Genomic DNA, 12,087 nt, shown 5'->3' with positions numbered 1-12,087 from the left:
GGAAATGTAGTTCTTATCTTCTATTTCCATGTGGGATTAACATAGGAAAATGTTTATGAGGCCACCCCAGCAAGGTAGCCGTGCAGAGGTGTATGGCTAATAACGTTACATATGATAAAATAAGTGCATGTAGGGAATTCGAGCAGGTATTTTAAAGGTTTGCTGCACATCTGCCTCCTCTGTTGGCCTTAACACAAAGCAGTGCTTTCCTTATGCCAATGTTTCCTTCTATTTATCATATTTCTTATATACAAAAATATATAACCTATATATAATATAAATAATAAAAATTATTTTAAAAACATGACCTCACTAACAAGCATAGGAAATATAGCATCACCAGTGCTCTTGAAGTCCCTTAGGCTGCCATGACCAATCTCTTCTCAATTCCTACCCTTCATTGGAGTTGCCAGCTTCACAGCCTGCCCTAAGGATTTTGGACTCTTGCATTCCCATGGTTGTGTGAATGCAACTTTCTAAATCTGATATTTACAGATATCTCCTGTTGGTTCTGTTTCTCTTAAGAACTTTAATACAACTTGGTAGGGGGAGTGATTTTTGAGAAACAGAGTGTTAAAAATGAGTTTTTACCATTTGTTTTCTACTCTAATTAGACTCAAAGTCACTAGTGACTCTGTTTCTAATAATCAAGATGGCACTGCCAGTCCATGGCATGCTTTGGAAATACAAATACCTAAAATATCACCATCTGATTCTGCTAATTGCATGCTTGCATGAGGCAAGGCTCTGAGTGAAAGTGTTTTGACACCTTAATCGAGTTTTTTCATTAGATGCTGGCTTGTTATTAGATACACTGGATACAGTTTTGAAGGAAAGGGATGAGCTGAAGGCTTTAAATTTGAAACCTAAGTGCCATATGAAAGGTGTAAAGAATCCATGTGTGCCCTGAAAGAAAATCTTATTTCCAATGGTCACAGACCTGAGATCTCTGAAAACTGGACTGAGAGCCTCAGTACAAGTAGCAGATTTACAGTGTAAATTGAGATCTCAACCTTGCAGGATGTCTGCTGTTGAAGTAAGGTTTTGATTGGAAAGGAATGGATTCTGAAACTTGGGAGGGAGGGTGTATTACTTGATAATGATGGCAGTGGGGACATGAAAACCTTGGATTCTGCTGAGCCTTTGCTAGATAGACCTGTAATGGTCTGTCCTGAGGGAATGGCCACCCAATCTCCAGCCTGCCCTGAAGAAAGTGCTTCCCAACTTCCAGACTGCCTTGAGAAAACAGCTTCTCAGCTTCCAGTCCACCCTGAGGAGTCTGCCATCGAAACTCCACCTAAGGGCATTATCTCTTCAGAACCTGCTAAACCTGTAACCACCTCCCCTGGGAAAAGAGCTCTCACTCCTCTGTCTGGAGGACTTAATCCCATCTCACCAGATGAAACTGCAATAGAATGCCCTGAGGTAGCTTGCTTGAAAGACACTTCTAATTCTTCTCGTGACCTGCCTCCAATACTCCTCTTTTCTTCAAGACCTAAAACTAGACTAAAGTCCCAATAGGCCCTGAAAGTTGAGATACAACGTGTGACCCATGAATTGGTACACTATACTCCAAAAGAACATTATAAATTTTCCAATCTATATAGACAGAAATCAGGGGAATATGTGTGGGAATGGATATTAAGTGTGTGGGATAATGGTGGAAGGAATATAAAGTTGGATCAAGCCGAATTTATTGATATGGGTCCAGTAAGCAGAGATTCTGCATTCAGTGTTGAAGCTTGGGGGGTTAGGAAGGACATTTACAGTTTGTTTGGATGGTTGGCTGAAACGTGGATCAAAAGGTGGCGGGCATTACCTGAGGTTGAAATGCCAGAACTGCCCTGGTATAATGTAGAGGAGGGGATCCAGAGGCTTAGAGAGATTGGAATGCTGGAGTGCATTCATCATGGTAGACCTGCTCACACACCCCAAGAATGTCCAGAGGACACATCACCAGAACTTTGAGGAATAAGTTATGAGACAAGCTCCATCATCCCTGAAGAGCTCTATAGTCGCCCTTCTCTGTAGGTCAGATATTACTGTGGGAATTGCTGTCACTGAGCTGGAATCCTTAAACACAATGGGGATGACGGGATCCTGAGGTAGCAGAAGCCATATGGTGTCAGTCACCATAAGCCAGGTGGACATGGCCACCATAATGGTTGTAGACTCAAAGCAGCAGTCAATATAATCTGATTCACAGAGACTTGTGGCATTGACTAGTAGATCATGGGTAATTAGAAATAAAATAGATGGTCAGTCTACTGAATTCTTATTTGAGCTATATAAGCAGAAAAGGAAGAATTCTAGGTCAAGTGAACAGAGAATCACAGCCTCTTAAATCAATTCCCAGATGAAACAGTTTATAGACCCAGAGCCCCTTGAAGAGAGGAAGTCAGGTACTCTTGGGGAAGGACCATGTTACACTGCACAAAATTTACACTGCAAATTTCCAGCCTTCCCCAAGGAGAAACCACCACTCTAACCACAGTGACTGTGCATTGGGAAAAAATAAATGTTCAGTTATTTTGGGGATTATTAGACACTGACTCAGAAGTGACACTAATTCCAGGGGACCCAAAATGTCACTCTGGTCTACCAGTCAGAGTAGGGGCTTATGGAGGTCAGGTGATCAATGGGGTTTTAGCTCAGGTCCATCTCAAGTGGGTCCAGTGGTTCCATGGACCCAATTCTGTGGTCATTTCCCCAGTTACAGAATACATAATTGGAACCCACATACTCAGCAACTGAAAGAATCCCCAAATTGGCAACCTGACTCATGCAGTGATAGCTATTAAGGTAGGAAAGACCAAGTGGAAACCACTAGACCTGCCCCTACCCAGCAAAATAGTAAATCAGAAGGAATATCAGATTCCTGGAGGGATTGCTGAGATTACTGCCACTCTTAAGGACTTGAAGGATGCAGGGGCGGTGACTTCCACCACATCTCCATTCAACTCTCCTATTTGGCCTGTGCAGAAAACAGATGGGTCTTGGAGGATGACAGCAGATTATTGTAAACGTAACCAGGTGGTGACTCCAATTGTAGCTGCTGTTCCAGATGTGGTATCATTGCTTGGGCAAGTCAACACATCCCCTGGTTACCTGGTATGTAGCCATTGATCTGGCAAATGCTTTTTTTCTCAATAGCTATTAGTAAGGACCACCAGAAACTGTTTGTATTCAGCTGGCAAGGTCAGCAGTATAACTTCACTGACTTACCTCAGTGCTATATCAACATTCCAGACTTTTGTCTGCAGGGACCTTGATCATTTCTCCCTCCTACAAGACTATCACACTGGTCCACTATATTGATGATATCATGTTGATTGGACCTAGTGAGCAAGAAGTAGCAACTACTGTAGACTTACTGGTAAGGCATTTGCGTGTCAGGGGATATAACATAAATCCAACAAAAATACAGGGGCCTTTCACTTCAGTGAAATTTCAAGGTGTCCAGTGGTGTGGGCATGTCGAGATATCCGTTTTAAGGTGAAGGATAAGCTGTTGCATGTGGCCCCTCCTGTGACAAAAAAAGATGCACATGCCTGGTTGTCCTCTTTGGACTTTGGAGACAACATTTTCCACTTTGGGTGTGTTACTTCAGTCCATTTACCAAGTGACCAGAAAAGTTTCTAGTTTTGAGTGGGGAACAGAACAAGAGGAGGTTCTGTAACAGGTCCAGGCTGCTGTACAAGCTGCTCTGCCACTTGTACCATATGATCCAGCAGATCCAATGGTGCTGGAAGTGTCAGTGGCAAATAGAGATGCTGTCTGCAGCCTGGCAGGCCCTTATAGGAGAATCACTCTGCACAATATTACTCTTCTTTTGAGAAACACCTTTTGACTTGCTCCTGGGCCTTAGTAGAGACTAAATGCTTCACCATGGGCCACCAAGTTAACATGAGACCTGAGTTGCTTATCATGTGCTGGATGCTTTGCAACCTACCAAGTTATAAAGTTGGATGTGCACAGAGTACCCCCTAATCAAATGGAAATAGTATATAAAAGAAAGGGCTCAAGCAGGCCTTGAAGACACAAGTAAACTACATGAGGAAGTGGCCCAAATGCTCATGGCCCCCACTCCTGCCACATTGCCTTCTCTTTCCCAGACCAGACCTATGGCCTTTTGGGAAGTTCTTTACAGTCAATTGACTGAGCAAGAGAACATTTGGACCTGGTTTACAGATAGTTCTGCATGATATGCAAGGACCACCTGGAAGTGAAGAGCTGTAGCACTACAACCTCTTGCTAGGATGTCCTTGAAGGACAGTGGTGAGGGGAAATACTGGTTGTTCATATTGCTTGGAAGCAGAACTGGCCAGAGGTGCATTTGTATGCTGACTCATGGGCTGTTGCTAATGGTTGGGCAGGATGGTCAGGGACTTTGTAGGAGCATGATTGGAAAATTGGTGACAAAGAGGACTGGGGAAGAGGTATGTGGATAGACCTTTCTGAGTGGGCAAAAAACATGAAGCTATTTCTATCCCATGTGAGTGCTCCCCAGAAGGTGACTGCAGCAGAGGAAAATTTTAATAATCAAGTGGATAAGATGACCCATTGTGTTGATACAAGTCATCCTCTTTCCCCAGCGAGTTCATGCCATTGCCCAATGGGCTCATGAACAAAGTGGTCATGATGGTAGAGATTATGCATGGACTCAGCAACATGGACTTCTACTTACTAAGGATGACCTGGGTATGGCCATGGCTGAGTGTGCAATCTACCAGCAGCAGAGACCCACACTCATCCCCAATATGGCACCATTCTCCTAGGTGATCAGCCTACTACCTGGTGGCAGGTTGCTTACATTGAACCTCTTCCATCATGGAAAGGGCATCAATTTGTTCTAACTGGAATAGACACATACCCTGGATATGGTTTGCCTTCCCTGCATGCAATGCTTCTGTCAAGACTGCTCTCCATGGACTTATGGAATGCCTTATACACCATTATGGTATTCCATACAGTATTGCTTCTAATCGAGGAACCCATTTCATAGCAAATGAAGTGTGGGTATGGGTACATGCTCATGGAGTTCCCTGGTCTTACCATGTTCCCCATCATCCAGAAGTATCTGGGTTGATAGAATGGTGGATTGGCATTTTGATGACCCAATTATGGTGCCAAATTAGTAGAAATACCTTGCAGGGCTGGGACAGTGTTCTCCATGAAGCTGTGTATGCTCTGAATCAGCGTCCCCGCTATGGTGCTGTTTCTCCCTTAGCCAGGATCCATAGGTCCAGGAATCAAGGGATGGAAATGGGAGCGGCACCCCTCAGTATCACCTCTAGTGATCCAGTAGAAACGTTTTTGCTCCTGCTTCCTAAAACATTAAGCTGTGCTGGTCTACAGGCCCTAGTTCCAAAAGGAAGAATGCTCCTACCAGGACAGAGAACAGTGATCCATTGAGCTAGAAGTTAAGAGCACCACCTGGCTACTTTGGGCTTCTCATGCCTCTGAATCAACAGGTAAGGAAGGGGCTTACTGTACAGGCTGAATTCAGATCTCACCTTAGTCATCTACCAGTTGTGTGATTATAGGAACGGGAATCCATTTCTTCACCTTTAAAAAGGGGACAATGACATTTGCCTCCCAAAACTGTCACAGAGTTGAAGAGTGATGATGAATGACAAGTAGTACCCAATCTCTGGCAATTGAAATGTACATAATGAACATCAATTTCTTTTTTCCAGTTCCCTTCCCGCTTGTGGATTGCAATTGGGGTATATTCAAAATACTTTTAATGTAATATATTATATTATCAATATTTGAAACACACTATCTTTTAAAGCATTTTGAATTGTTTTACTAGGACTTATCCATTTCCTAATGGTTTCTAAACTGTATTCAATTCTTAAGTATTTATTTACAGATTGACTATGGTAAATATAAAAGGCCCAGGCTATCTTTTTTCTTCGCACTGAGTAATTACTAGCTATTTTTAACATTTAATGTATATGAGCACTCACTGTCAGATTACATGTATCAAGGATGAAAATTTGATGTTCCTTTATCCAGAACTGAAACAACTGAGTAATACAAGTAATGGTTCAAAAAGTCGTGCTAGCAGTTAAAATAATGGAGAATTAGCTATAACAAGAGTCTTAAACTACATTAATTTATATTTTAGGGTTAAAATTGATAAAACAAATCCCTTCTGTCTGTGCATAGAAATATTACAGACTTTTAATGACAAAGCAGCTGAATGATGTCTTAGATATGCTTTATTCAGTGTATTAAATTCTATTGATCATAAATCAGTTATAATATTTTGCACATTATATATTTATATTATATACATTAAAACTAATGCCTAGTGCTTAATTAATGTTGTTTTCTGCTTTTTAAATTTAATTCTAAATACTTGCAGATCTTCGGCATGTAACTGAATTCTGAGCAGTAATGGAAATAAGGAGAAGGGTTGATCATAAGAATAACCACTAGATGATGCTAGTTGTCTGGTTATAAATCCAAGCAAGTGTACTCAAAAGCTTTTCTCCTTTTCTTTGCTGATGGTTTTTAAATCAATCTAGTCCAATGCTAAATTTCAGTAAAATTGGAGTTACCAAAAAAGCAAAAGTCTGTTCTATCCAAGTTTTTAGAAATTTGTTTCTAAACATCCACTCTATATCTCATCTTTACAACCTATCCATATCTGTAATATAACCGTGATATCTAACAAGCTATTAATCTAAATTTTTAGTGTATAAACTGCCTCTTCCATTCTCATATTAATTTTTATATATTTGCTATAAGGACTACAAATGATTCAATTATGTTATAACTTGGCACAACTGGGTACATGGGTTCTAGGCTAATTGAATAATTTAAGCACTTTTAATTATAGACTACTTCTGTTGCTTCTTTTGCTTTCTAACTAGGATGTGGGGAAGCCTGGAGCAGTGCACTTCTTTCTTGGCTAGGATTTTGGGAAAGGATTTTCGATTATGCCTGAAATTCACTGAACTAGGTAGATAGAATGCTGGTATGACAGTTTTGTTTATTTCTTCTGTTAGGCAGATTTTTAGTATTTAATTAATTTATTTATATTACATTGAAGATCAGTGGAAGAAGCAAAACAATAAAACAATAAGCCCCAAGAAAGGAATAGAGGCCTCACCTTATTTCTTTGTCAATCACAGGGTCTGAGTACTGTAGCCTGCTGTCTGCGTGCCCTACTGAGAGGGCAGGCTCCATGCAGGAGGGCCGTTAGGTGTCCATTCACTGCTGCCCAGGCATACAGCGAGGTTTCTAGACTTTCTTCTAGATTTCCTAGAAGAGGAAATCACACCTTCTTTCTCTGAGCATGCCTTGCAATATTTTAGATAACTGTAATCAAGTATTCAAAAGGTTCACCTTTTGATATCTTATACTGTAAAGTGTATCAAAAATTCTTACCTTTTTGAATTAGATGTTTTGTGGAGAAAATTTAGCCAAGACAACACTGTATTGTATAAGACAGCGATGATAAAGGGATCTTTCTCTCCAGTAATGGCGATGGGCCCTTTGGAAGGGAGATTTCTTATCACGGCTGTGGGAATGAGGGTGCAGCTACGCAGGCCACAAGGACAGTTCAGCTCTTTGAAGATTCTGCTTCTGGTTTATATTATTCAACTCCAAAAGAAAGTAGGAAAAAACACAACCTGTTTTCATTTTCTCTGAGTGTCACCTTCCCTAATTTTTTTTTTTTTTTGTTTTCAGCATGGGCAGGCACCGGGAATTGAACCCCGGTCTCCAGCATGGCAGGTGGGAACTCTGCCTGCTGAGCCACCATGGCCCGCCCCCACCGTGGCCCGTCCTCTTTCCTAATTTTTAAAGAAGAGGATTATTTACCATCAAACTAAGTGTGTGAATTCACACTGCAGAGTACAAATTTTAGGAGATACTGACTTTAACATTTATTCTTTGGAAATATGAAACCAGATTCTTAGAACTTTAAATTTATAAAGAATTATCCCATCAAATATATCAATTTTTACTTATTTCTCTCCATGTAATAACACTCAGAATAATTGAATATCAGACTGTATCACAGTCCATGGCCATAATTAATGACATTTTGGAAATATAGAGTTAAAAAGCAAAAGAACTGAGGCAAAATTTCTGCTAGTAGCAGCTAATCGTTTTTATTTTCCCATTTTCATTTTATTTATCTAATAATTATGATTTGGGACATCAAAGGCATTATATTGGCTAGCTTTCCTAAAGATGGCATATACTAAACTTTAATTACCATCTCCACCTTTACTATTTTTGCCATCTTTTTATGCCACTTTTATTAACATAACACTATTTTTCTTCAAGTTAACTCTTTTATTGTGAAAAATGACAAAGATACAAAATAAGCAATAAATTTCAAACCACATAGGAACAATTAGTTTTAGAACAGATGTCAGAGTTTGGTCTGGGTTACAATTCCTCAATTTTAGGTTTTTCCTTCTAGCTGCTCCAAGACACTAGAGACTAAAATAAATATTCTAAATGATTCAGCATTCATACTGATTTGTTAAATCTTATCATCACTGTTATAACTCCACTTTTCTCCTTTGATTTTTCTCCCACTCTTTAGAGGTATTTGGGCTATGCTCATTCTAACATTTTCATGTCAGAAGGGGTCGATAATATTGGGATGGGGGATGGAACTAATTGATGTTCTGGAGAGGCCGGTCCCTCTGGGTTTCAGGACTTGTCTGGTTTAGGACTTATATGGAGGTTGAAGGTTACTGGAAGGTAATCTCCATGCATGGAACCTTTGGAGAAACACAGATAGAACACTACGTGTTCTTTAGGATTGGCTGGAATGGTCCTAGTTGGGTTTGGCAAGTTATGATAAGTAGCAAGGTCTAACTGAAACTTGTGTAAGAGCAACCTCCAGAGTAGCCTCTCAACTCTATTTGAACTCTCTCAGCCACTGATACTTTATTATTTATACTTCTTTTCCCCCTTTTGGGCAGGATGAAATTGTTGAACCCATGGTGCCAGGTCTGGATTCACCCCTGGGAGTCATCTCCCGCATTGTCAGGGAGACTTTCACCCCTGGATGCCATGTCCCACATAGGGAAGAGGCAGTGATTTCACTTTCAGAGTTGGGCTTAGAGAGAGAGAGAGAGAGAGAGGCCGCATCTGAGCAACAACAGAGGCCCTCCAGAAGTAACTCTTAGGCTTGCCTAGAGGTAGGCTAAGCTTCTCCACTACCTACATGAGCTTCACAAGAGTAAGCCTCAAGGTCAAAGGCCTGACCACTGACTTGGAGTCCCTAATATACCCCTGTGGTAAAGTTTAACAGTTTCTAATTTTTTCTTCCATTCCTCAAGGGACTTTGCCAACAGTTTTTAATAATCTGCTCAACATACTCTGGGAAGTATCTGGTTTCACATTAAGCTATACAGAATTACAAGCCCTCATTTCCATTCTGGGCTCCATGTGTTTGAGTTGCTTAAATGATCTATCCATAGAGGTTGAGTTAGATTATGTACGACAGAAAATTCAGGTTTTGGAAAAAATAAACCTCTCTTCCTTTGGTCTCATAGAGTAGGTGAAGTTCTAAAATACAGGCAATGTCTTCTGTACCCCTATATTCTGATTTACCTTAGCCCTGACCTGATTGGCTTCATTCTCATCTCTAAATTAAGCCCATGTCTCTCAATTTCTTTAGCAGTTGTTGTATCTGACAACATGCAGAACATGCACTCTGAGTCTCAGGTGTCACAAAAGCTCCAGGGAAACCCCAGGCTATACATCTATAACACAGACAAGGCTATCTTTTATGCACAGTTGTTTGCTGAAGTCAAGGAGCACTGAGGATTTGAAGCACCATTGAGAAAGAACCCGTATTGCTCCTTAAAAGTGTCATGGTTTCCTAGTGGCAGTCTGCCAGAAAGCTAGCTTTGTCCAACCAAAACACAAGATTTTCTAAAGAGAAATTTTAAGTAGAAAGTAAATATTAAGGTGAGTGAGTAGTATTGCAACTGCATGATCCTATGTACCAGCCTCAGTTCGTTTTCATTCATCCCCAGGAGCTTCCTGTGAACCCCTTAAAATGTTTTATGTATCATTACCTCTGCCTGGAATCCTGTCCCCACTTGGCTTACCAGGTGAAGTCCTGTTCATCCTTAGGACTGATGATGTCTGTCACATCTTTCAGGAAACTTCTCACCTCCCTCTGTAGCTGAGTTGGTCCATTACCCCTTCTCCATGCCCCCATAACTCCACAGAGACCGTGTAGTTATCTGTCTCTTTCTCCCTATGGTAAATAGGGATTCAATTCTTGCCATTCTCTTTATTTCCAGTATCTCATCACCAAGCACTGTGTCCATTACACAGTAACAATTTAATTCATGTTTCCTAGTGTTGAATAAGCAGTAACTAACATAAGCCAAATGACAGTGCTTACTCCCTGTTTGGGATCTGAGGCTGGCAGCACCCTATTCCCGGGCTCTCTGTCACCTTCTCTCTGCAGGAAGGCTTACAAAACATTACATGCTCTGTTTAATATGCCAAAGCTGCCTGGCGAACACAGGAAAGTGGATCAGTGAGCCCATGAGCATTTTCAGTAGGACAGTAAAGCTTCGATAATCATGTATGTAGACTTGAAGTAAATTGAAAGAGAGTCAGCTGTACAAAAAAGAGAAAACGATGAGGAGGGCAAATGGAGCAAGACGCACGAAGGACTTAAAAGCAAAAAGGAAGTTTGCTGGAAGCTTTCCTAAACTCAAGACTGGATGACAAAGACATTGGCCAATTAACTAAAGAAATTGGATAGAGTGGTGATCCTAAAACAAAGATATAACATGAGTTAAATATTTCATTCCTCCTGAAAACCTACAGGCATCCATGCACCAGCCAGTTTTGGTTTGTATCAGCTTCTGAGAGCTCAGTTTTTCTCTTTCTTGTCTAAACCATGCCTTGTTTATGATGTCTTAGATTTCTGAAAACGAGGTAATTTTAAGGGACCTAGAGAACTACTCTTAAGGTAGAATCCTTGTAGGATTTTTCTCTCCAACTTTTATAGCCCATTTCTAATGCGAAAGCTTTTCATTTTTTCCCTTGCAATTCTCTTTTCTTTTTGAGCTTTTTCAAAGTAGGTTATAAAAGCATATTTCATCTATGTACTATTTAATTGAATTAAGTCAAATATAAAGGCATATTTCGTCTATGTATATACTATTTAATTAAGTTATTCCTATGACAAATAAAATTGGCATAAATAGGTTCAAGAAAAAACACATCTGCCACTTGGTCAGCTCTCCCTGGATACTCTCATAACAATTGATGTGTATCTGTTGATGGTTAACATAGCTAGGGCAATGGACGGCTGACAAGCATGGTGGCATTCTGTACCCTAATGTTGGATATTACATGAGTATTCCTGTCCTTGGAATTCACCCTCATGAACCTCATACAATGAACCCGCCTTGGAAGTCACCCACGTTGGAGTCCCCTGAACCCATGAAGTTCTGTCCACTCAATGTATCTTCAACTCACATGAATTCATTCTGGAACTTTCTTCTGGTGCCTGTATTTGTCATTGCTTTTTTTTTCCTTTTGGTAAATATGTCTATTTCAATACTTACCACTTTAGTTTAGTGTTCCTCATGGTAATTGAATTCACTGATTCTATAATTATTATTCTTAAGATTAACATTTTTATCATTTTGCATTTTGGTATCATTAATAGTTAAACTACTAGTATTTACCATGGTTTTAATCTTATGATTCTACAGTTTTATTTTACATTTAAATAAGTGATATAATCACTTGCTTGGTTCTTTTTCTACTTCTTCCTCATTTCCTAGTCCCACACTTAGCGTTTGTTTGAAACAAAGTACCAAATATAATTATGCAACATAACTGCTGTTGATATTTTCAGCTTATACAATAATATAATTACGTTTTTGCTTGCTTTTTGTAAAAAAAAATACATTTATAGAATCTTTGAGTTAAATACTTTCATAAAAGAGACTTTGCCTTAATCAGAAATTCTTGAAGCCTCTTGAGTTTCCTTGAAGAACTGGCTCACGCAGTGGAGCAGGTGAGCTGGTGTATGCTCTTACCTCCTGGGAGAGAGAAGTGAGGCTGAAG

Source organism: Tamandua tetradactyla, chromosome 5, assembly GCF_023851605.1.
Source record: "Tamandua tetradactyla isolate mTamTet1 chromosome 5, mTamTet1.pri, whole genome shotgun sequence".
NCBI lineage: Eukaryota > Metazoa > Chordata > Mammalia > Pilosa > Myrmecophagidae > Tamandua > Tamandua tetradactyla.
This window is presented reverse-complemented; position numbering follows the sequence as displayed.